The following is a 22273-nucleotide window of genomic DNA, read 5'->3' on the forward strand; positions in this document are numbered from 1 at the left end:
CTATTGAACCAAGGACAATGCAATCACCAGCTGCCAATAAAACACTGTGGCAATAATCATTAACAGATGGACCACTAATTTGATTTCTCAGTTAGCCATCCCAGCTCAAGCAGAACACAGATTCCACAGTTGGATAATTCTGCCGCATAACTATCATTCTACTTCAATGCTCAGAGACTGGAGAGTGACCTAACATGATATATTCACCACGTATGTAGTAAAAAAGAAGGAACACCACTTAACTCAGGGAATTGGAATGGTTGTTTTGTTCAAATTGCTGCCTTGTTGACCATCAGAAAATGGCCTTGTTTCCAGGTACATGTACCACATGCATAAATGCACAATGCAGGAAATACCTACAGGAGAGGGGACATTGAATAGGACTGGCCCCATGCCAGAGGCCATCAAGAGCCAAGACAGCTGGGAAAGCCTTTTCTCAGGTTCAACACCCAAGAGAGTTACATGTATGTACATGTACATGTACCGGGTACATGTATAGTGCCTTGTCGAGCATGCACATTTCAACTACACGGACATGTACCACACATGCATGTATCCTAACATTTGCACAGAATTACATTTCTTGCAGTTTGTAATGATTTCCGTTAAAATATATATCATGCCAACCAACTGAGTAAGCATCACTTTAAATTTTGAGTACATCAAGCAAGGCCTTTTAAAAATTCCTGATTTGGATGTACTAGTAAGAGTAACTGAACAAATTCATGGTTTTTGTGAATAAAATGCATGACGCGCAAACGATCTGCATCAACAAGACATGTAGATTACTTCTGTTTTGTAAGAGCCACGTTACTCATTCCAGCCACCTTCTGGTTTCAACTGAAGTTCAACAACTCTGCAGATTTACTGGTTTGTCAGCAAAATGAACTGCTATGTTTAATGCATGATGACAACTCAGTGAATACTTTCTCGGGACCATGGTACTGGTAATATTGCTGAAATATAAAGGAATCTTTAACTGCACTGCACATAACAATCAACAGGGCCAAGCCTCCGCTGAAGGACTTTGTGCTTGATGTTTCTCCCAACGGGGGAAATAAGGCAGCTTATTCCTTGGCTGCAAAGAGAACGCTGTCAAACATTTTTCGGCTGGACAAAGCAAGCCATTCTGAGGACCTGTCAGTTACTGAAATATCCTGAATCCCCTTTTCAGGGCAAGGCAATTGTGTACAGCTATTCGGTCTCTCTCGGGAAGGGCCACCGAAAAAAAAAAACTGATCAGAACCATGTCTGGTGAGGCAGTTGCAAGTGAGAAAAGCCCCCAGTGCTACACAATGACAAGGAAGTCCAGATTTGAACACCGTAGAGAGACTGGAGAAGAAATTTGACACAAGGAGACAAATTATTCCCCTTGGAAGAGGCCCCACTGGAGTGTATGGAGTGGCTGGCAGTGAGGGCAGTGGTGCATCCAGGCTGTGTTTTCTTGCTCCTCCTACATGTACTGACTGCATCATATGCATTCGAACAAACATACCATAGCTCTCCCTACAAAAATGATCCAGCCAGAGATCGGAGGGGGGAAAAGCGAGCCACATAAGCCAAGGGCTGAGGGGAAGCTGCTTCACTTGTTTGTTTTCGCCAGGGGGCAGAGAGGGGAGTGTTTATTTTCTCAACTCAGCTCCAAAAAGAGAATATCTTGGAGGCTTAGGGACAATAAGGGATCTTTCTGAAGGTCCTTGCAGGCCCCCACAAATAGCAGGGTCATTGAAATGTGTTGAGTTAATGCTAAATTCTTCTTGTGAATATTTCGGGGAGGAGAGGGAGAAATTCTACTGTTTGTGGCTGGCAGGTGCTTTATTTTGCCATTTGGATCAGGTGGTCCTTCTAAGCACCCATTGGGGGCACTTATTCCGAGATGAAAGCTCAGACTTTCTTTTATTTGATCATCACAGGTGAAATAAGCAATGAATATCCACAGCCCACGAGATGAGTAGGCAAGAGTTTGTTTTTACAGTGCTGGTTGGGCAAGTTAACAAGCCTTGTTGTCACACTGATGGGCAGTAATGGGCAGGTGGAATACAAAGTTGGGTCTTGTTTAACATTTATTTATCCCTAATGTGTAAAAAAAGGCACAGCAGAAAATAGGAACACCTGAAAAATATGAGTGTCAATGAGTTTGAGTAAAATTTGTGTGTTTAATGCTCAAGCAGCCGAGAGTGCTTCGCAATGTCCAGATTCCTGTATATGCGTACCATCCAATTGAAGCTGAACAACCTGGGAGGGTGGTTGGGATGAGAGGAGGGGGGCAACTGTTCCAACTGTCCTTCATAGGCAAACGTTATCTTTAGCATTCATCCGTTAAACTTCCAGACTCTTGTAGTAAGAATTTTAGACCTCCATACCCTGGTTGTAATGAGCCCTAGTTGGTTGATCGATGCATTAATTTGGACCATTCCATTTCTACAATCCCTTACAACCTCTCCCTACCATTCTGCATCCCCAAATGTTGAGGCACAATACAAATATCCTTTGTCCTTTCATTTAAAAGAAATCCTCAAACCTCTACCATCCTCAATACACGAAGAGGGTTCCAATTTCTTTCCAACTTAACTTTTGATCCCTCTCTAGCAGCATGTCATAAAATGAACAAGTCCATTCCGGCATCCCCCCAGCTGGGACATGTCCCTAAAAAAGACACTACTGTCACTATTGCTCCTGGAAAATTGGGCACTTAGCAGGGGGGAGGACGGAAATCAATTTGAGGCTGGGACTCTTCTTCAGCAGTTTATCCCGGAGGAAAGGAGCAGAACACAGGAAAAAAAATCCACTTGGCCAGCGAGCCCCAATTGCACTGCCAGGAATCTGTTTTCGATTTTCCCTGGGAGACAAGTGTATTTACAGCCACTTAAGTTTAATGTAAGGTAATTAGGCATAGAGTACTGAATGCCATGAACAGCATTCCACACAGGCTCTGGGAGTAATCTTTGTGCTCAAACTGTGGAAGGGAGAAACACTTCAGCAGACCATGGAGGAATAAAACCATCTGCATACACATGTACATGTACTGTATGTACATGTACATGTACATATACTATGTACCACCATTCATATGTACAATGAACATGTACATGTACATTGTACCAGCACATACATGTACCTTGTACTGTACATATGTACATGTACTTCACTATATTCACAGATGTAATAAAATAAAAGGGGTGTCTGTATTCCCATTAGTTTAGGATTCACTTGAAAAGGAATAAAATCTGGGCAAGAAAGATTTGGTTATCTCAGTACTGGAATTTGCTTCAAATGCAAGAACCCTGTGGTACAGTATGACCAGAACATATATATGTACATGTACCCTTCCGCTTTGAAAGGGCCTCAAGTGCCTGGGCTTTGCCTTCTGCAATCCTACAAGATTCTGTAAGATCTCCTGATAGAGTCTGAAGGATATGAGACTTGATAGGGTCAATGTTTTATGGCATTTTACTGAACAAAATAACTGTGCACCAAAGTTGAAAATGAAAGCAGGTACTGGTGCAAGTAATTTGCACAACTGGAAAGAATGACCTCCTACCTAGAAGAATGAATGATTCACCCAGAAAGAATGTCCAACCCCACTGCAATTGTAAAACAGAGAGACAAGAGAACCCACAGCCACTACACATACGAGCATCATCTTAGGACTCCAGACTGAAATATGTTGGGTTGAAGTAAACAGTGTGGGTAATGCTTCAACAACGTTACTTCCCATTAATCACACACTGGGATGGAGGACAGCTGACATCCACAAGTCCATGCACTCAGAACCCCCTGCCACTGAGTGTGGAATTTTTAGGCTCTTTATTTTTTAATAGGCCAAGGCCATCAGTGAGTCGAATAACCCAGGGAGCACTGCCCCCTTCCAAAAATGTTCTTGGGTCCAACTGAGAACATGACTCAGATATCATACATGTACTGTATGTCAGCAAGATACCGTACATGCGAAAGTCAAGTTTATGTACAACCTTACCTGCATGAATGCCTATCGTTTAGGTCTCACTTGCACCAATACTGGCAACAATGTGGGCCTATTTGGCAATTTGAAATACAATTTCACATCTACAGAGGTTACTCAACAATTCTCCACATGTGTGCACGTCCACGTATGTGAAGGTGTTGAAAGATGTCTTCAGCGTCATATAGCAGTTTCCCATAAATCACCATTACAAAAATACACACCAAGATCAAGTCTCTTAAGTTATTTCCTCTTCATGACCGCTGCCCTCAAAGATAAATTCTGATGAAAACAGACACATTTTCTAAGTTCCTTTACACATACATGTACATGTAAATTGTGAAACAATTTGGCTTTTTATCTGAGCCTGTCAGGACTTTCGGGGCGTTCTGCATATAAATAACTCTTCTCAAGCAACAAGGCCACTAACTGATTTGATGCTGAGAAGGGAAAGTACAGACTTACAAAATCTGTCATCACCATTCATAATAAATGCACAATTAAACTGATGGAAAACCAGGGAATAAACTCAAGAATCTTCCTCCACAATTAGTGAAGATCTGTGCATCTGAGGGGGGGGGAGGATTAGTGGCTGGGGGTGCAGGTAAGAGATGAGACTTATACAACTATGATACAGAGTATAAAACTTTCATTAAATATTTAAGCCTGTTTGCAGAAAAGTTTCAGAAAAATTACCCCCATCTTGAAACGTAAGGAATTCTTCTATGTCTTACCACATGCATGCGAGGCTATACTGCAGTGTACAAACAATATATGTACCAACCTTGGGTTTGTGCTTTTCAATGATCCAATTTAAGCAGCTCCAACAAAGACCACTTCTTCAGCAGAAACATGCATAAGGCATGCATAAGGCATGAAGCACACATGGTCGATTGCCTTTTGAAATTCAGGTGTGATCAAAAACGGAAACGCCAATGACAACTGGTACAAAAGGCTGGGCCGGGGATTAAAACCAGCTGATGTAATCTCCTGATCAATATGTAGATCTCTTGATCAATGACTATGGGATCAAACCTGACAAGGGATTAGGGACAATCAGGGGACTGGGTTTGGACAAGGGGCGTGCTTGATGTCCATCAGTCCAAGATCGATCCAGTTTCCTTGCTTTTTTAATCCTCACCTTGTTGTAGTGATGTAGGGTCACTGTACACATGGTTAAGACACTTCACATCAGGTCTGCAACTGTGTCTACCTACACTCAGGTATAATAAGGCCTTGCCATCATGGGCTAACCATGAAGGCCTAACTTATCATTAGCTACATGTACACTGTAAAATATACATGCATATTGCATTGTGAAGGGAAACTTTTGATTAAAGTCTAAGAACCAAAATCTATTCCTTCAGAGTCTGCAAGCCTTGCGGCAAGTGTTGTAGTCCTTGTGACCAAAAGTCGACTTAACTGACGGTAACAAAGGAACGTCTTTGTCAGGGTTCTTTTGAAGTGCTTACAACTTGACTTGGGACTGGGTGACTAATGACTGACTTGTGTGCACTTGTGATGGATTCAACTACAACACTATGAGTGGCCATCTTGACCTCAGAGAATTCATCAAAGACATCGGTTCTCAATCACAATCACTTTACCAATACTATCCCCTTTCCCTCCAGCTTTTCAGAGGATACAATCCATGCAAAGTTACAAACACAGGCTGTTCACTGCTCCATGTTTTTGTCTCCCTTTATGACACAAAGTTAAAGGTTTATTCAATAGGAACTAAATTCCAGTTAAAAAGAAACTTCCTACTGGCCTGCTGAAGTGGAAAGTCTGTAACTGTTCAGGGTGCCAATATTCAACCCCGAAAGGTTACTGTAACTGAAGTATCTTCTCTGCTTCCAATTTTCAGTCTTTAGAGGGGATGGGCCATGTAGGGTTAAACTGACGTTATATCATAGTTTTCAACCGTCTTATATGCAATGAGTTGGATTAACCCCTTTTTATGTCATTAAATCAGCAAAAATAAGCTTTTTCTGTGTGCTTTTTTTAGTGCCCACCTAGGCTCTTCGCAATAACTTATCGAAATCGATCAATGAGGGCAGCAGACAAATCTTGGCAAAAATGTGACGTCATTGGATGGGCTCCACTTTCCAGACAAGAATGCGTATTCTGGTTTGAACTGATAAGGCAATATTTCTTGTGCTTCATCAGCTCATTTTGAAATTATGCAGATGTGTTTTCTATGTATGTTTGTTTTATGTGTTGATGCATGTTTTACAAGAAATCTTCGCAGCAGGGCCCATCCCCTTTAAGTCATGTTCAGGACTGCATAAAATGAGACAATCCACCCACTGAACTATTGAGGTAGCAGGTAAAGACACTTTTTGGTGGATTTTATTTCTTGGTTTTGTCTCCAGTTACCCTGTAATGGGGTAATGCGAGCAGCCAGACATTTGGTCACCAGTGGGTAGTACCATGTATACTGATGCAGATCTTCTAAAATATCCTATCGAAACTACTTTTGGTCAAGTGTAGACAATACTAAAGTTGAACTTGTCAGATCCTTATTAATTACGCTGTCTTTTTTTCACGCCCACTGTAAATCAACTGCTCTCATAAATGTGAGCTGATACTTCTTTAAGAAGTAAGGCAGTGAGTACAATGCACGACATATCTGCAAGCTTTTACATGATGCAAATTTTTACGTTGTTTCTTTTTCAGATGAGGAGCCAACCTTATAAAATTCAATGAGGCAAAAAATGACTTAATCATTCGTGTCTCCACTGTCAATCAGTCTACTTTTGAGTTACATGTACAATCTTTTTCTCAATTTAATTACACCGGTAGATGTATCAGTGCTACTGTTTTGAATAAAATGTTCTTTGACATTTATTAATCTCCATTTATTTGTTATTAACATGTCTTTGGAATCAAGTACCCCTTGATTAACATAAAGCCATCCTTGGAGCTATGCTAACCAATGAGCTTAATTTTACGCTTATCAGACTGCCTTCAGGTAAATTAACAACAATATTTGTTCTACTGATTACTGGAGAGTTTCAGTAGCTTTAGGAAACCACAAAAATAAGCAACCTTTGAGTGACCTTGTAAACCACAACCATGACCTCATCAATGTAAGAACAGAAAAGCAGCAGAGTGCTTGTGTCAGACTGTTAATACAATCATAGCGCAAGGAACAGCACAAACAATCTCACTGCTTATCATTTGCATATTTCTTGTTTCTACCACATCTGAACCTCTTGGTTAATATCAGAGACGTGCATTAATAAAGGCCTGTGCATTATTTAGATAACGTGGAAATTTTACGAAAGCGCACCTCTCTCATTTTTCTGACAATTCGGCACATATTTCGTTCTGCATAAATGCAAATCCCAAACTCTGATGTATGTCTGTGCTCACTTTTGAAATAAGCAACATGTTTTCACTGTCATTTTGCATAAATGGTAGGACATGTACAGGGACAACGCACCTACACAAACTTGTACAAAAAAAAAAGAACTTTCAGATCGTAAAGGTCTAACCATAATTAGGCTGTGGTGAAATGCCATAAACTGCCCTTATTGAATGTCACCGTCATGAACTCAGAGCAACAGAGTGAAATCTCGGATTGTGTCTTTAGGGAATTCAAACCAAATTTGGTTTGATTGGGAACACCTGACCTCGTCCGCTCCAAGAATCAAGCCCGCCTCCCCATACACAACCTGACAACCTCATCGTGAGGAATTGCCACTGGAGGGGAAAAATGGGAGGGGAGAAAGGACCAGGTCAGAAAATTGGATATTACAGGCAGTGACTTCCAAAAAAACCAGTTAAACTAACTCTCAACTACAGCGTAATGGGAGACAGGTCCTCAAAAACAAGTGTTGTAACTGACTTCTGTGAGTAGGAATCAGTGAAGTTCACACTTTGGTCTGTCCACAGGGAATTGATTGGTTGGCTACATACCAAAAACCGCACACAAGGCCTGCAGTTTATAGGCACTGTTCAAAACTGTTCAATCTTTCAGCAAGGCCCTTTGTTTTTTGTTGCAAAAGGTAACCATGAGGGCAATAGGAATATGATTGAGGTTACCACCTAATGAGCTTTTGACAAGATAACGAAAGATTGATCACTTAGTCTTAGGTGCATGCTGAAACATTTGAGCCATTAATACTAGATAGGACCTGCTGGTACTGTACATGTACATGAGCCGGTACTTCAATAGCATTCTTTGTATATTTTCTCTTAGTACAATAATTCCTTGTCTGTGTTCAATGAGCTGACGTATTTCTTTAATCATGCTAGCTGCCATGCATCAAACAGAGGCCTTTTGTTTCATCATCTCTTCAATGCTTAAATCAACAAACCGAACAATTAACAGACCATGTTAATTTACATCTGATGAGTAACATGGTAACTGAGAACACTTTTGTGACAACAGTCATGCATGTGGATGAAACAAAATATTACAGGTCAAACATAAATGTCACTGTGCAGCCTAGGAAAATCGTGCAATGAAACCAAAGCAAGTACAACCTAGGCAGGAGTGCATTGCAGAACAGTGATTGAAAACGGATGTCCTCAAACATTGATACATGTCTCCTCTATCAGCAGAGGCATCTGCTGTGCCTGTGCAGACATCTTCAAGGTCTCTGAGCACTTCATCTATAAAAGAATCTTCTCTGACTCCCCCACTTGGAAAGGCCATTCATATCAACTGGTGCAGGAAGAATTCTCCAGTATGACTGCTCAATCACTTCAAAAAAAAAAAAATTCTGTTTATCACGTCACAAAAGTTCCATTTCTTTAAGTGCCGCTGGCTGAAAAGCGGAAGCAAGCTTGCAGACCCAAATCCTCATATCATATTCCTATCTTCACCCTTGGACTTCAACAGAGCTCAGCAGCGGGTTACTGCCATCTGCTTTTGACTTCAGGCTCGGCATTCACCTTTATGTTATGAGCAGCATGGTGCCTGCATAACTCATTAAATATTAAGGTCCTACCCGGCAGTTCAAGAGCATTAAAAGCGCAACCGAAATCTAAATGGAAATTTCAAGGCAAGAGTGGTCAATGTCATTAAAAAGGGCCAGACCTGGCATCAAAGGTCAAGACTGGTTATTAGAATAACCAGCACAGTGTTAATGAAAATGGAATTTCAATTAATATAACTGCAAAGCCATATCCACAAAGATATTAATTTTCACAGCGTCAGCTGTTTTTCACACTTGATTTCTGCGCATGAAGCCTTTTAAATCCAGTGTCCGAGATTTCAATTAAAATGCGCCAAGTCCATCAACTTGTCTGTGTAGGTCAGCCACAGACGCTGGCAAGTACATGTACTGTACATGTACGTCTAAGTGCATGGAAAAGTACATACATGGCATGTAAGTAGGCTAATGTACATGATGCACAATCCTGCTAACATGTACATGTATGGGGTCGGTATCGTACGTCTGACGCCTCATAAGTCCGATGCCTCAAAAGTCTGAATTTTCGGATTTACAAGGCATCTGACTAATGAAGCGTTGGATCTGTAGGCCGAAACAAACTACGAAAAAATCATCAGACTTTTGAGGCGTTGGACCTACCACATGAGGCGTCTGACTTACATGTATGAGCTGACCCCCATGTACGATACTTTGAAAATATGCATACATATATTTATAGCTGTACCATACCACACCGTTATTTCATTTTTCACCGTCTTGAAAAACCTTGTTGATTTTATGAGCATACTCTGCATTTTTACTTTGTATAATACAACTTTAGCAATTCCAATGTTCAAAGGGCTTACAATTACGGTATTCACAAAGGACATTTCTTAGGGGTGTGAGTGGCTGAAAACAGCAAGCAAAAAGCTGAAATGTAAAAAGGTTCCCATACTTTTGTACAGACCAGGCATACAAAAAAGCTGAAATCAGCTATAAAGCTGAATTCTCACACCCCTGACAACATACAAAAAATCAGAAGATGGTTGATCTTTGAAAACAAAAGACAAAAGAAAAACAAAGTTCATCCTTATTTCAACACTGAAGATATGGCACTCTGCAGGACCAACACTCACTTTTCGGCAGTTGCGGTTCACATTCTGATTGTGTGAGTCCTCATTTCCAGTTTCGATACTGCAACTGATACCGCAGGTGCTGGTACCACTGTTACCGAGGGACTGAAAATTAATTGCCACAACCAGGAAGTCCAACTTGATCCTTGTTGCCCTAACAAGAGCACTTCGGGAAGGCATTGGAGCTGTATTACCAGATATTACAAGCCAAGTGGAGAAAAGACGGGAAGTAATAGAGAATCATTGAGGCCCATAATTAAAACACCATACACTCACAATCTAAACCTTCAATTCCTCTTCATTCAGAGACATGTAAGATACGCTACCAGCTGATAGCCCAATATTTCAAATAAACTGAAAATGCTAAAAATCTACGCACTGTGCACACCACAGATATCAACATGTTGACAAAGTTATGATGTGTACATGTACGCATAGACCTCCATGTACCGTACATGCAAATTCATAATCATGAAAATACTAAATATTCAAATGAAGTTCATTTGAAAACATAGCAACCCTACATCACAGGTACAGTACTTGGTAGTATTTCTTGTGTGTTGCTTTTGGATGGTACTACATAATTTTAATTTGGTTACACAGAAACACTGCTACAGGATCAACTGAAGTTGATGATGATCGGCCTATACATCAAATGGATTGTCAAAAATACATCTGTAAAGAACTGTCAGAAAGTACTGCCACACTGCTAGGAATAATAGGAACCCTTTAATTTGACCCCTTAATTTGACCCATAAACAAACGCCAAAACCTTCTTCATTGTGGGAAGTGTATCAGTACGTTAAGCATGTACAGTGTACATACATACACTCGACATTGTTTGCAGGTCAAGTTGAGGTCACAGACTGCCACAGCAGATTTGTGTTAAAATTTTGAAGGGAAATAATGCTACATGTACGACGTATGAGTACGTGTACGCCTGCATTCAAGCTGATGTCAAAATGCCAGCGACATGTTAAATTTCTCGGTTAAAGAGCACCTGCAATTGCACTTGGCCAAGTAGAAATTCTCACGCTCTGCTTTCTGTTCTTGTGAGCAGACTTCTGAAAAGGCTGTGTGTGTGTGTGGCTACCGATGTTGGGAGTTCACAATTACAATATACGGACAACTTCTTTTTCTTTGTTTGGAGGACACATTTTGACAATCGTATGTAGGTGGCTATATGAATTGGCGTAGAAATACAATGTGTGTTCTTATCAAGTTAACTGTTGGAACCACATGAACTCATATGAAAATTTTCATGTTGATTGGGACATGAAAGTTTTCATGTTGATTGGCATTTCGATCAAGGTATAAAGCATGCACGAGTACAGAACACTGTACTACTGCTCAGTACATGTACTGTATGTGTATACCAGTAGTTCAAAAGGCAACATTTGTGTGGATCACCAGGCTTACTCTCTGGCTGAGTTCGGGCGGCTTGTTCCTGTATGTTCACGAACAGCTCGATTTGTTGTTCGTGGTCGGCCGCTCGAACGCCGGGAACTAACAACCGGTTATTACAAGCAACATGCAACGTGGCGGCGTCCATGTACGTTATTCGAGAGTTAAGGTTTGGATGGGCTGAATTCTTTTCTAAATAAACAGGAACATTCATTTCTGTGTTTCGGAAAATAATTAATGATAATTTTGCAAAACTTCCTTTGTCTACATGGTCTATGACTTTGGAAGCCATCTCTCTACTTTTTGCAGCTGTTCAAAAATCAAAATTTCGCGAGTTTTTCCGTGTGTTCCTGTAAAACCCTGACGAGGAGGTGGTGTGTGATCCTGTTCCGAGAACAGTGTTCTTGAGTCGTGTTCCCGCTGTTCGAGCGCGAGAACAAGAAACCCGTGTCAAGAACAGGCCGTCCGAACTCGACCTTTTACTCCAACTGATCGTTACAGTCTTGTAAGTCCCATGGTCTACATGACTAACATAAATCCACAAAAAAGGCAAGATTTTGAGTTAATCAGCGACAAGCTACAGTGTCAAAGTGATCTGGATTAAAATATCATTTCACAACTACAATGTACTAGTATATGCCTCCTCCTGAGATGTGCAATGATGGGAACTGCTGAACAGATTGCAAGATGGACTGGGGACATAACCTCACACATCCAAGGACAGACAATGTCCTCCAAAACCCTTCTGGAAGAGTACTGACTACTTTCCATGTGGTCTGAATGGCCTTAAGACAAGTGATCCAGCGGGTAAATTTCAAATATACATGTTCCAACTGGAAATACCATTTTCCACAGCTACACAAGTAATGCTGGTAAAATTGATTTCTTACCAAAGGCTCAGGATTACAGGAGAATGAGTAAATTTTACCATTTGGCGACAATGGTCATTAACAGATAGAACCCTGGACTTGTTATCAAGCACGTGTTTACTGAGTGTACGAAGCAGCTACCTGTTCATGTACCGGTACACGTACATGTATGCATGATCAAATTAGGTTACCCCACACAAAGAACTGGAAAAAGACAGTGGCTATTTCTGACCAGAAAGCTAATAGGGCATTGTGCAGACTAATTTAAACACACTGCAAGATAACATGATCATTTACCAGTGCTTTCTTGATTAATTTAATTAATCTAATTTATTTATTGCATAAGACAAACCACTGACCAGTATCATAATTTAAGTACAGACTTGATTGAAAATCCTAACCTAGAGCACCGCTACATGTGGGTATGCATAATGTATGTTCTTACTTAGATGCTGATTTGAAATGAGCCTTATTGGTGAGCAAATTATTATTATGTACTGAACATGCAACAGAGCAGCACTGCACCAAAACAAAGCCATGCATGTTATGAAACTCCATAAAAAGCAAATGTTAGGATGATGGAAAACACCCTCAGTAAAATAATGAAGCTAAAATTGTCTATGCCACAAAATTTGTTTTCCCATAAAGTCTGAAAGTGGGAAACAACTCCAAAACAACCAAGCCTATCAACAGCATATACCGATAGTACTACTACTGAACAAAAGGGCTAACATTGCCAACAGTTCATGTATTTCACAAAAATTCATAATAAACCAGTACAATGCAATGACTGCGTCAACCAATTACATTCAATTAGATTAAATGTAAGACTTCAATTGCATGGTCTAAAGAGAAGTGTTAACACTCAAAAGGGGTTTTGCGAAATATGAACCTTCCCCTGCACTATAATCATGGCTAATCTTGCAATATAGCAAAAACTGTCAAAGATCATACCATGCCAGCAAGAATGACATGTGAAAGAGCAAATATCAAATTCTTCAATCAAAATCTTTGCTTCATTCTGACGTTCAGCTGTACCTTCAATTATGTTACTTTCTTTCTCTCTCTCTCCTCTATCTTGTAACTATAGCCTAATTGAATACAGCTGCACATGGATGTTATTGTGACAAATAAGGAACCAGGCCATCAGCAAGCGTTTCTGTCTAATATCCGCCACTCATCATGTCTAATTTCATTTTGTAATAACATTGTTTCTTTATGTTGTAACTGTGATGTATAGAAATAAACCAACCAAACCAAACCAATATCAACTGTTCAATACTGATGCATGTCATGTACATGAATATGTACTTTTAGACCGCAGTATCATCCATGACAAAGTATGTACATGTACATGTACATGAAGTAGTCCCGATGCACAACCCGACAACATGTAGTGATGTACCAGGTACATGTACAATGTAATTTCTACAAATACATGATAGAACATACTCACAATTTCCAGTCAACCAACTGTCCTATGTGTACAGTCCGGCTCCTAATCCTATCAGATATTGCACAGCAACACCAAAAAAGGTCCCGAATTTTTCTACACTCTGGGAACCAAGCGCCCTGATCCTGCCAAAGAGATGAACAGTGGGTTGCGAGGCGTATGGAGTCCTACCCGCAAATGAATGACTTACAACCCTCCGCCTGCAGGCAAGTAATTACTGACAGGGCACTACCACTCTTCAGGAGAGGGGTGCACCGCAAACCAGAGCAAGAGGGGCACAAGCAATGATTTCATCAGAGCTGTGTAGATTTCTTTTGAGAATGGACTAGGTGATCATAAAATGGAAGGTGCCACAAAAGTGTCTGTGGCAAGATCAAGAATGAGTCATATTTCATTGTAAAGTCTGCTGTTTGGCATCATTGCGTATTGATTTGGTTACATTATGTTCCATTTCATTCAATATTGCAAATCTACCAGTACATGTACTGGCAGGTTAATTTTTTTGGCAAACATGTACAGTTCCCAAGTACAAACCTCCATCCTGGCGGATTGGAAGTCTTCCATCACATTTATTTCATGAATAATTTGTGGACGAATTCTGGTTTATTTTTATCCGTTAGCCATCTGCTTTTCCATACAAAAGATTTTTGAAACCAAGATTATGTTAAGAGATACATGTACATGTATGCCATGATGTCTAAATAACAGCTAAGATTAGTAGGCAAAGCATTTTTGGTACAATAATGTACACGAGCTACATTTTGGTGTTTTGTATGAGGCCTTCTATTCTCACATTAAGCATCTGAATTTATGAAGTACAGGTAAAATGTAATCAATGAAGTTTTAATAGCCGCAAGGTGTAATTTAACTGATATTCAACCATACTTAACTCTATATCCCAATGACAAACATAAAATCTGATCTGTTGCTAGGAAACAGGACAGCAACATGTAAATAAGTAGAACTGGCATAGAAGTGTGTCTTGTTCCTCAACGATCTTTAATTTTAGCATACATGTGGGCAGGAACCATATAAATGTACATGTACTCATAGGGGCACTACATGTACATGTACAAAGCTGAAGCAGTCATGAATGATCACAATAACTGTGGAGTTTCAGGTAGAACTCTGCTCCATGGTAATGTAAACCTGGCTTGTCTATGATCCAATCACATCCAACTGGCTTTTAATAGTCTATGCTTTCACATACTGACACTTGATTATGTCAATTAACAATACACTACAGTATACATGTACATGTACATGTCAGCACCAGTGTCATTTGAAAAGGGTCAGTGTGTGCTCTATGGTGCAAGGATTACATGACAACAAAAAAACACAAAGGGCAAACAAGCCTCCAAAATGTAAATTCACCTAATTGTATCTGGATAAACATTTAAAAGAACAGAAGAATCCGAAAGGTAAATGATTCTAGATGTACAGCCCCTTCCCCCCCCCAAAAAAATTGGGGGATTATGCAGGCCAAGCAGGGACCACTGGGGGTACTTCCTACATTCTTGTGGCCTGAGTCACACAGTCTTGCACAAGGACCAATATTGATCCACATAAATGCAGTGCACCCTGTGAAAGCTGGTCCAGACTGATGTACACAGTGTTTGTGGTTACCCAGCTCCAGACACATTTGTGCATGTCTTCTTCGGTTCGCTGAATTCAATTATTATTGTTGGCAAATAATTAACCAACAACTTTTTTTTTCAAAACACTTCACATTCCTGACTGTCGGTTGGTAAGTGGGAGTTCATTATGTTTGAAAGGGTATCTTGATTCCTATTCTGGCTAATAAAAAAATTGGACATTTTATTTGCACTGGCTTCTTCAAATATGTACATGTACATATCACTTGGTTTCGCAGTGCATACCATTGAATGAATATACGTACTTAGTCGTACTTCAACCCTTTCATAAGCTTTTCCAGCAAACAATTTCCATAAAAATGTTGAAAGAACGCAGGTTTTAAACGCATGCATGCATGCCACTTATTGTTATCATTTTTAATAAAATGTGCGATTAAACAAGCTGGATCAAGGAAGAGTGCAGTATAACTGCGATAAATTATTAGAAGGGGTGATGTGTCCTCTCATATAAACTGGAGAGATCGCAAGTACGTTGCAGCACAACTGGACATCACTTCATGTAAATGTTCATCTTCGTTATAGTTCAATTTCTTTCAGGGCAAGATCTCTTTGCATTTACATGTACTGACGCATTCCGACATTTACATGCAGACTTCAAGTTGACATTCTCGTCAGCCATCTCGAGAAGGGTCTTTGCCAAGTCTGAGCCTGCTATCACCTTTAGTCACATCATCATCATCATCATCCTCCTCATCAGCTCTTCGCCAACAATATCTGCATAGCCCGTCCAACTCACAAGCCATGCAGGAAGATCTGGTGCCACAGATGATAAAAAAATACTGACCCAATTCCACTTAGCACTTAGTATCTTACCAGATGTCCGGACAATATAAATAGTTTAGGAATGCCACGAATGAAATCACAACACCCGTAATGCATATTACAAAAACTGGCCAGAACTGTAAATCAGTTGGAAATGTGTTATACAGGGAAATGACACACGACTGACGAATTATGGATAGTTTCAATAGCATCAGCAAATATTTTCTTCCGCCTTTAGATGGTGAACAGACAGGAAATTCTTTTTAAAAATATCTATGACTGGTCAATCAAATGCAAAGACAGGCCATGTAATAATGGATAGAACTTTGTGTACTGTCCCTGGAAATAAAAAAGAACTAATTTAATAATTGGACCGGTACATGTACATGAAACTTTTTCTTGACGGTTATTCCCCTGCAGTGCAAAATTGTTTCATCTTTTCATTTCCCATAATTGATAGTTAATGCAACAGTGGGTCATTTAATGAATTCTGATGAGATGAAAATTTGCATATTGACTGACAGAAGCCTGGTAAATGCGGTATATTACAATGTGGTAGCCCCAATTTCTTTGTTTTTGAACTTCTTTATTATTTAACCTAACTTCCATTTTCATATCCACTGAAGAGCATAATACATGTACTGGTATATGATTTTTTTTCTTTTTACATCCTTAATGATGGCCCATATTATTGATTTAACAGTTTTATCCCCAGGGCTGGTCGTGAGGATGCTATCAGTACCATAGGACCTCAGCACTTTAATTTGTAATTACTTCGGAATGGAGGAACCCAATTAATCTGATACTGTGTCTGTCGTGAAGACGCATCTGTCTGGAAGGCACTTGGAATTTGGATTGAGAAATCTAAGTGATAACCAGTTCTCCAGGGGAATAAGTGACGTTTCATCAAGTGGGCCATGAATCCTAACTCATTTGATTATGGTGTCGTAAAGTTTCTAACTGCAGTGCCATTCGTACTTTTGTTTCACTTCACAGTTCTTCAGTTATTTCTCAATTGTATCTAACAATGCACCCTATCTTAAGAACAACAATGTGTGAAGCATGTACAGAATGAATTATGGACATCTCATACCCGGGACAATTTGTACCTGGGACAACTCATACCTGGGACAACTCATACCCAGGACATGTCACACCGGGACAATTCGTATCCAGGACAACACGTAACCCAAGAGAACATTGCATTTTATTATAGCTTGTGGCGACATTACGTCAGAATTATAGTATGGCATATCAAATACGGTTTTTGATTGCTGATAATGCAGCCATCTGTTTTGCGTGTAACTGGATTTTCTTCAGTTAGCACTCAAAAAAACTGAGCCTTGTCGAAAGTGTTGAGTGGTAGAAATAAGAACCAACTGAGAATGAAAACAAAACATGGAAAGCATTTCACGTGATTTTCTTTTAATTGTTAAATATTTGTCGCTCTGAAAAGAAATGTCTGTTTAGCGCAGGCAATTAGTTCCAGGCATTGAATCAATCTGTTTTTCCTGCATGCAGGTATATCCTCCAGAGGTTTTAGTGCGTGCGTGGGGCAGCGGATGGGGCGGCGGATGGGATGAAAGGTGGTGCAGCATCTTTAGTTAGAACCACTGATTAGCAGGCACTAGAGGGGCTTTACTGGGCTTGTTCATCACTGACACAAATTTCCAAAAAAACTTCAGGCCAAGCCTCTGCTTAGCAAACAGTGAAAAGGGCTTTTCTTGTCTTTTTTGTGATTGACACAAATTTCTAAAACTTGACAAGTGCAGAATCACCGATTTGCAGACAGTGAAATGGGCCTTACTCCCCTTGTTCGTGATTGATATTAATTTTTTTAATTAATGAAGCACGTTTATTCAAATCATAAATCAAATTAAGTGCAAGTAAAGTGCATTTATTACTGGGTACGAATTGTCCAAGGTACGAAGTGTACAGGGTACAAGATGTCTCGGGTGGGAGTTGACTCGGGTGCAAGTTGTCCCGGGTGTGACATTTTGGGTACGTACGAGTTGTCCCGGGTACGAGATGTCCTGATACCTACAGTATAGGAAGGGTTACAAACATATATACGTGTACGAGTCTGATGCCTCATATGTATTGGCAAAGGGTCCGTGATATTGGTCTGACTTCTCAAAGGTCCTATCATGAGGCACCAGAGCTAAATGTATGAGCGCTAATCCGTAAGTCAGATTCCTCATAATTCTGAAATTTTTGACTATGATGCATCATACCTGCGAAACGCCTTGATATCCAGCAGTTCAACTGCTCAAGGTGCTACATGTATCAATTGTATATTATCCCCATTATCAGGCTGAAAAACTAATTTGGATAGACAATCTACCGGGGCACATCCAACCTGTAACCCTACAGATACCCAAATACATACATAAACATACATGTATACTTCTGGGTGTAGATAGGCAAGTAGGCATAAACTGACTTGTCCAAGTTTTCCTGTAATAAGCTGGAGGCAGCCTGTAACTCTTCCGTGCTCAATAGTTGTCCCCATAGCGACAAAACTGTGATACTTTATCGAATGAGAAATACTGCTTGCCAAAGGTTTTCGACAACGGCTTTCTCCTTTTTTGAAGGTGGAGGAGGGTGTTGGCTGTTACAAACATAATCATACCACACTGCACACCTCCTCTTCTCATCAAGACATTTCTTTTGAATATGGAAATACCTGAAAGCCTCCGCTGGTTTTGGTTTATAGCAGGAAAAAAATAAGACAACAGTCAAAACAAGCAAAAATGCTGCCGCGTTAAAAGTTGTCCTGGTTTCATAGAGGAACAACCAAAAACCTAGTCATAAACACAGGGTCAATGGAGTCATCCCACACAGAAATTCAAACAACTGATCAAATATTGAGAAAGCACTGATAATGTTGATATTTGGTTGTGCTAAGCAAATAATGTGAACTCTAGCAATTCATGCACTTCCTGCCTTCTTCGTAAGCAAGCTCAGAGAAGTGGAACATCAAATTTGAACAATCTCTCAAATACGCTTTAATTTCATGCCCATGCATCCTGGAGTGCTTAAAGTAATCACAAAGCCCTGATATTAGGGCTCCCTTTTGTTTATTGCCTGAGTTTTCAAAAGCACCGACCATTAGTAGTAAAAAAAGAAAGTTTAAATTCAAGATCTACTGGTATAGGCCTATGTACATGTATCTTTTCAGTTCGATATGAAAATAAAAATCAACACTACAGACCACACACCAGGTTTCGAGATGTTGATAAGTACTCAATTTCTCTTTCTCTTATACAGGTGTACATTTGTAATTCAAAAATCAGTCATGCATGATGGAACTGTGAGCCTATTCACAATTTCCACAAGACATCAGACTTGGTTTCTTGAGGTTGTACCTCTTCTTCCAATGTTAAGAAAAATGCCTAAATGGAAAGGAAAAAAAAGCAAATAAGGAAATGAGTAAAGAAAATCCCCAGTAGGCCTATGGTACATCCCCTAGTGTGGTACCAGGTATGTGTAGGTAGTAATTGACTCCAATGAACGCAGAAGGTGCTAGAAATCGAGTATTTTGTGGCCTGTTTCCAAACAGTGCAGCAAATATAATAGACTCTTACGACATACTGTTACTGCATTTCACCGGAAATGAAATTGTCCAATTATAAAAACCCTGAGTCCAGTCAACAAATCTAAGAACCCATTTTATGAAAATGCACACTAAGAGTGATCTCAGCCTGCAAGGTTGCTTATTAATGTCTCCAGCCTTCCTTGTTAATACATTTAACTTAGATCAATGTTCAGTTATTTCAGCACTTTTTTCCATGCCGAGTTACAACATCCTAAAATCACACTGTTCCGGACACGATAAAGCTGACCGTCAGGTAATGAGTACATGAAATCAGTTGTATGAATCTGCTTGTGATGCACATTTTACTCTAGGCTAAGGGGTGTTTCCCAGGACACAGCTTGGAAGACAGGATCAATCTTACATGTATCAGTACTATGTACCTCCTCTGAACATGCTGAAATCCTGAGATAGAAACCACAAAACAAGAGGAGTTTTTAATTCAAGGACCCTTGCCCTCCTGATTTTAATGAGGCTTACCTGCACGAATGGGATCAAACCTCTGCTACATGAACATTCCTCTGTGGTAATTTCAGGCACTGTGATCTCATTCCTATTTATTCATGTCCACTGCAACACTCACCTCGGAAACCACACAAATGTCCTCCACCAGCTGCAGTATATATTCCCATTAGATCCTTTCCTTCATTATAATATCCTCAAGGGTGGTGTGTGTATTTTTAACCCCAGAACAGTTTATCCTGATCCACACACCCCTTTCTATCCCTCTGCTCGAGAAACCAAACAACTCCCCCCCAGGTTTTTTTAAATCCTTTGTAATCCAGGTTACTGCTTCTTAAACTAACAGTTACGTCATAAACAGTTTGGCATGCTAGGCAAAGGTGAATGGATCAACCCTAGGTTATCAATGAGCTGATAACTGTTTCCTGCTTATACCTGGCAGATATCAACAACTGTGTCAGCTTTTATTGATAGCATAAAACATTCCAATGCTGTTTTGAATCTACAGATTTTTATACTATAGGTCAGGTCAGTTGTGACACATTTCAAACACCACAAATAATCTACAATATGAAATGTAGGCATAAAATCGGGCCTTGAACATGTTACATGTACGTGTACCTTAGCTCCAAGCTTAATTACCGGTAGCTCACATCACAGATCATTCCAGCATCAGCACAGTTGTCAGAAAGACAGCACTACGTAAGAAATAAAATACACCACTGCTTGTCCAGGTCCCCAAGCTGCTTGAAATTATTTTAACAACAAAGTGGTCACAGTACATGTCAGTTGGAAACAAAACTTGGGGCAAATCCTGAATAACAATTGAGTTCCAAGTTTACAGTGCACAAGCCCACTCTGACTGTGATCTTCCAAATCATAAAAACTTGCACCAAACACTGCAGTAATTGGGGGGGGTGCCTGCTGTTGACACGAACAGCTTTGGGCAGTGAAACAGTAAATCTCATTTTGGCGATTGTCACTAGGGAATATTGCCCCTGCAGGTGTACAAATGTTCACAACATGTGCATGACCCTCAAAGACCATTTCACTACAAGCACTTACATATATAGTACCTTGACTGAATCAAGCATCAATCGTTCAACTGTTAGATTTTCTCCAGCTCACCAGTCTTTGATTACACAGATTTAATACATGTCATGCAGTGGCACTGCTATGTACATGTACCACTCCTGCAGAAATCAGCAAATGTCCCTAAATATCAGTCCTGAAACAGAAGCAGCAATACGGCCGTTTCACAATAGTGCGCCACCAAGAGTTTGCAACGCATTGACCAAATCACAATGCGCGAAATTTGTCAACCCGATGCGCATTTGGAGAGGGTTGACAAATTTTGCGTGTTATGATTGGCAAACGCGTTGCAAACTCTTGGTGGCGCACTATTGTGAAACGCCCGTATTATCAATAATAATCAGCATCTACTGTTCTTGTATGCAGCATAGGCAACGTAGCGGTGCCTCGCATTTTTAAGCCAACGTCTTTTTTTCCTCGTCAAAACGAGCCTGCATGCACACCTGTAATACTAGTAAGCACTCATTTACTGAGTGGCAACAAGCACGCTCAGATGACACCACTTTCCAGCGTACTTCCGTCCCACATCAGCTTATTACACACCTGTTTTTGGAACTGCTTTGATTTTAAATCTGTCCTTCTGTATATGGCACCATATCAGGTGTACACTCTCTAACTTTTAAATGATTGGCTACGCTGCTCAGTGTGGCTGAATGGCCAGGGCCTCGTTACCTAGTATGGAAGACCTGTTCAGGACACATTGCATCTCAACACTAAAAGTATATACTTGACAGATCAAGTTGTCTGAATAAATTACATGTACATGTATACTGTTCAAGATCTGTTGGCTCATTATCGGAGGTATTACAAATGTTCCAGGTGTTTTGAAGCCTACAAGACGGCACACAAAACCATGTTATTCTTACAAGATTCACTGACAAAATAAATTATTGTGATTGACAGTGTCTACAAATACATGGAGAGAAAAGAAAAGCACCAAGTAAGCACATCCAAAAGAAACAGCTAACCTAAACTTTCAACCTGAAGAAATGTGGTAGACT

General features: G+C 40.1%; 1 protein-coding gene across 8 annotated transcripts in view; it reads right to left on the reverse strand.

Moving 5' to 3' along the window:
• Positions 1 to 22273, reverse strand: part of dag1 (dystroglycan 1) — an 89663-nt gene that overhangs the window by 32193 nt on the left and 35197 nt on the right. For 2 of the 8 annotated variants that reach the window (XM_022248294.2, XM_022248289.2), the window contains exon 1: positions 13710 to 13904. The exons of 4 other annotated variants lie outside the window; for them this stretch is intronic. The gene's annotated coding sequence lies outside the window, so the exon portion shown is untranslated. Of the gene's footprint in view, positions 1 to 13709; positions 13905 to 20198; positions 20222 to 20301; positions 20452 to 22273 lie in introns of those variants that run through there. 2 more of the 8 variants (XM_087135183.1, XM_087135182.1) reach the window with 2 other exon arrangements.

Source organism: Acanthaster planci, linkage group LG04, assembly GCF_054643075.1.
Source record: "Acanthaster planci isolate LZ-2023a linkage group LG04, COTS_SCS, whole genome shotgun sequence".
Classification (NCBI taxonomy): Eukaryota; Metazoa; Echinodermata; class Asteroidea; order Valvatida; family Acanthasteridae; genus Acanthaster; species Acanthaster planci.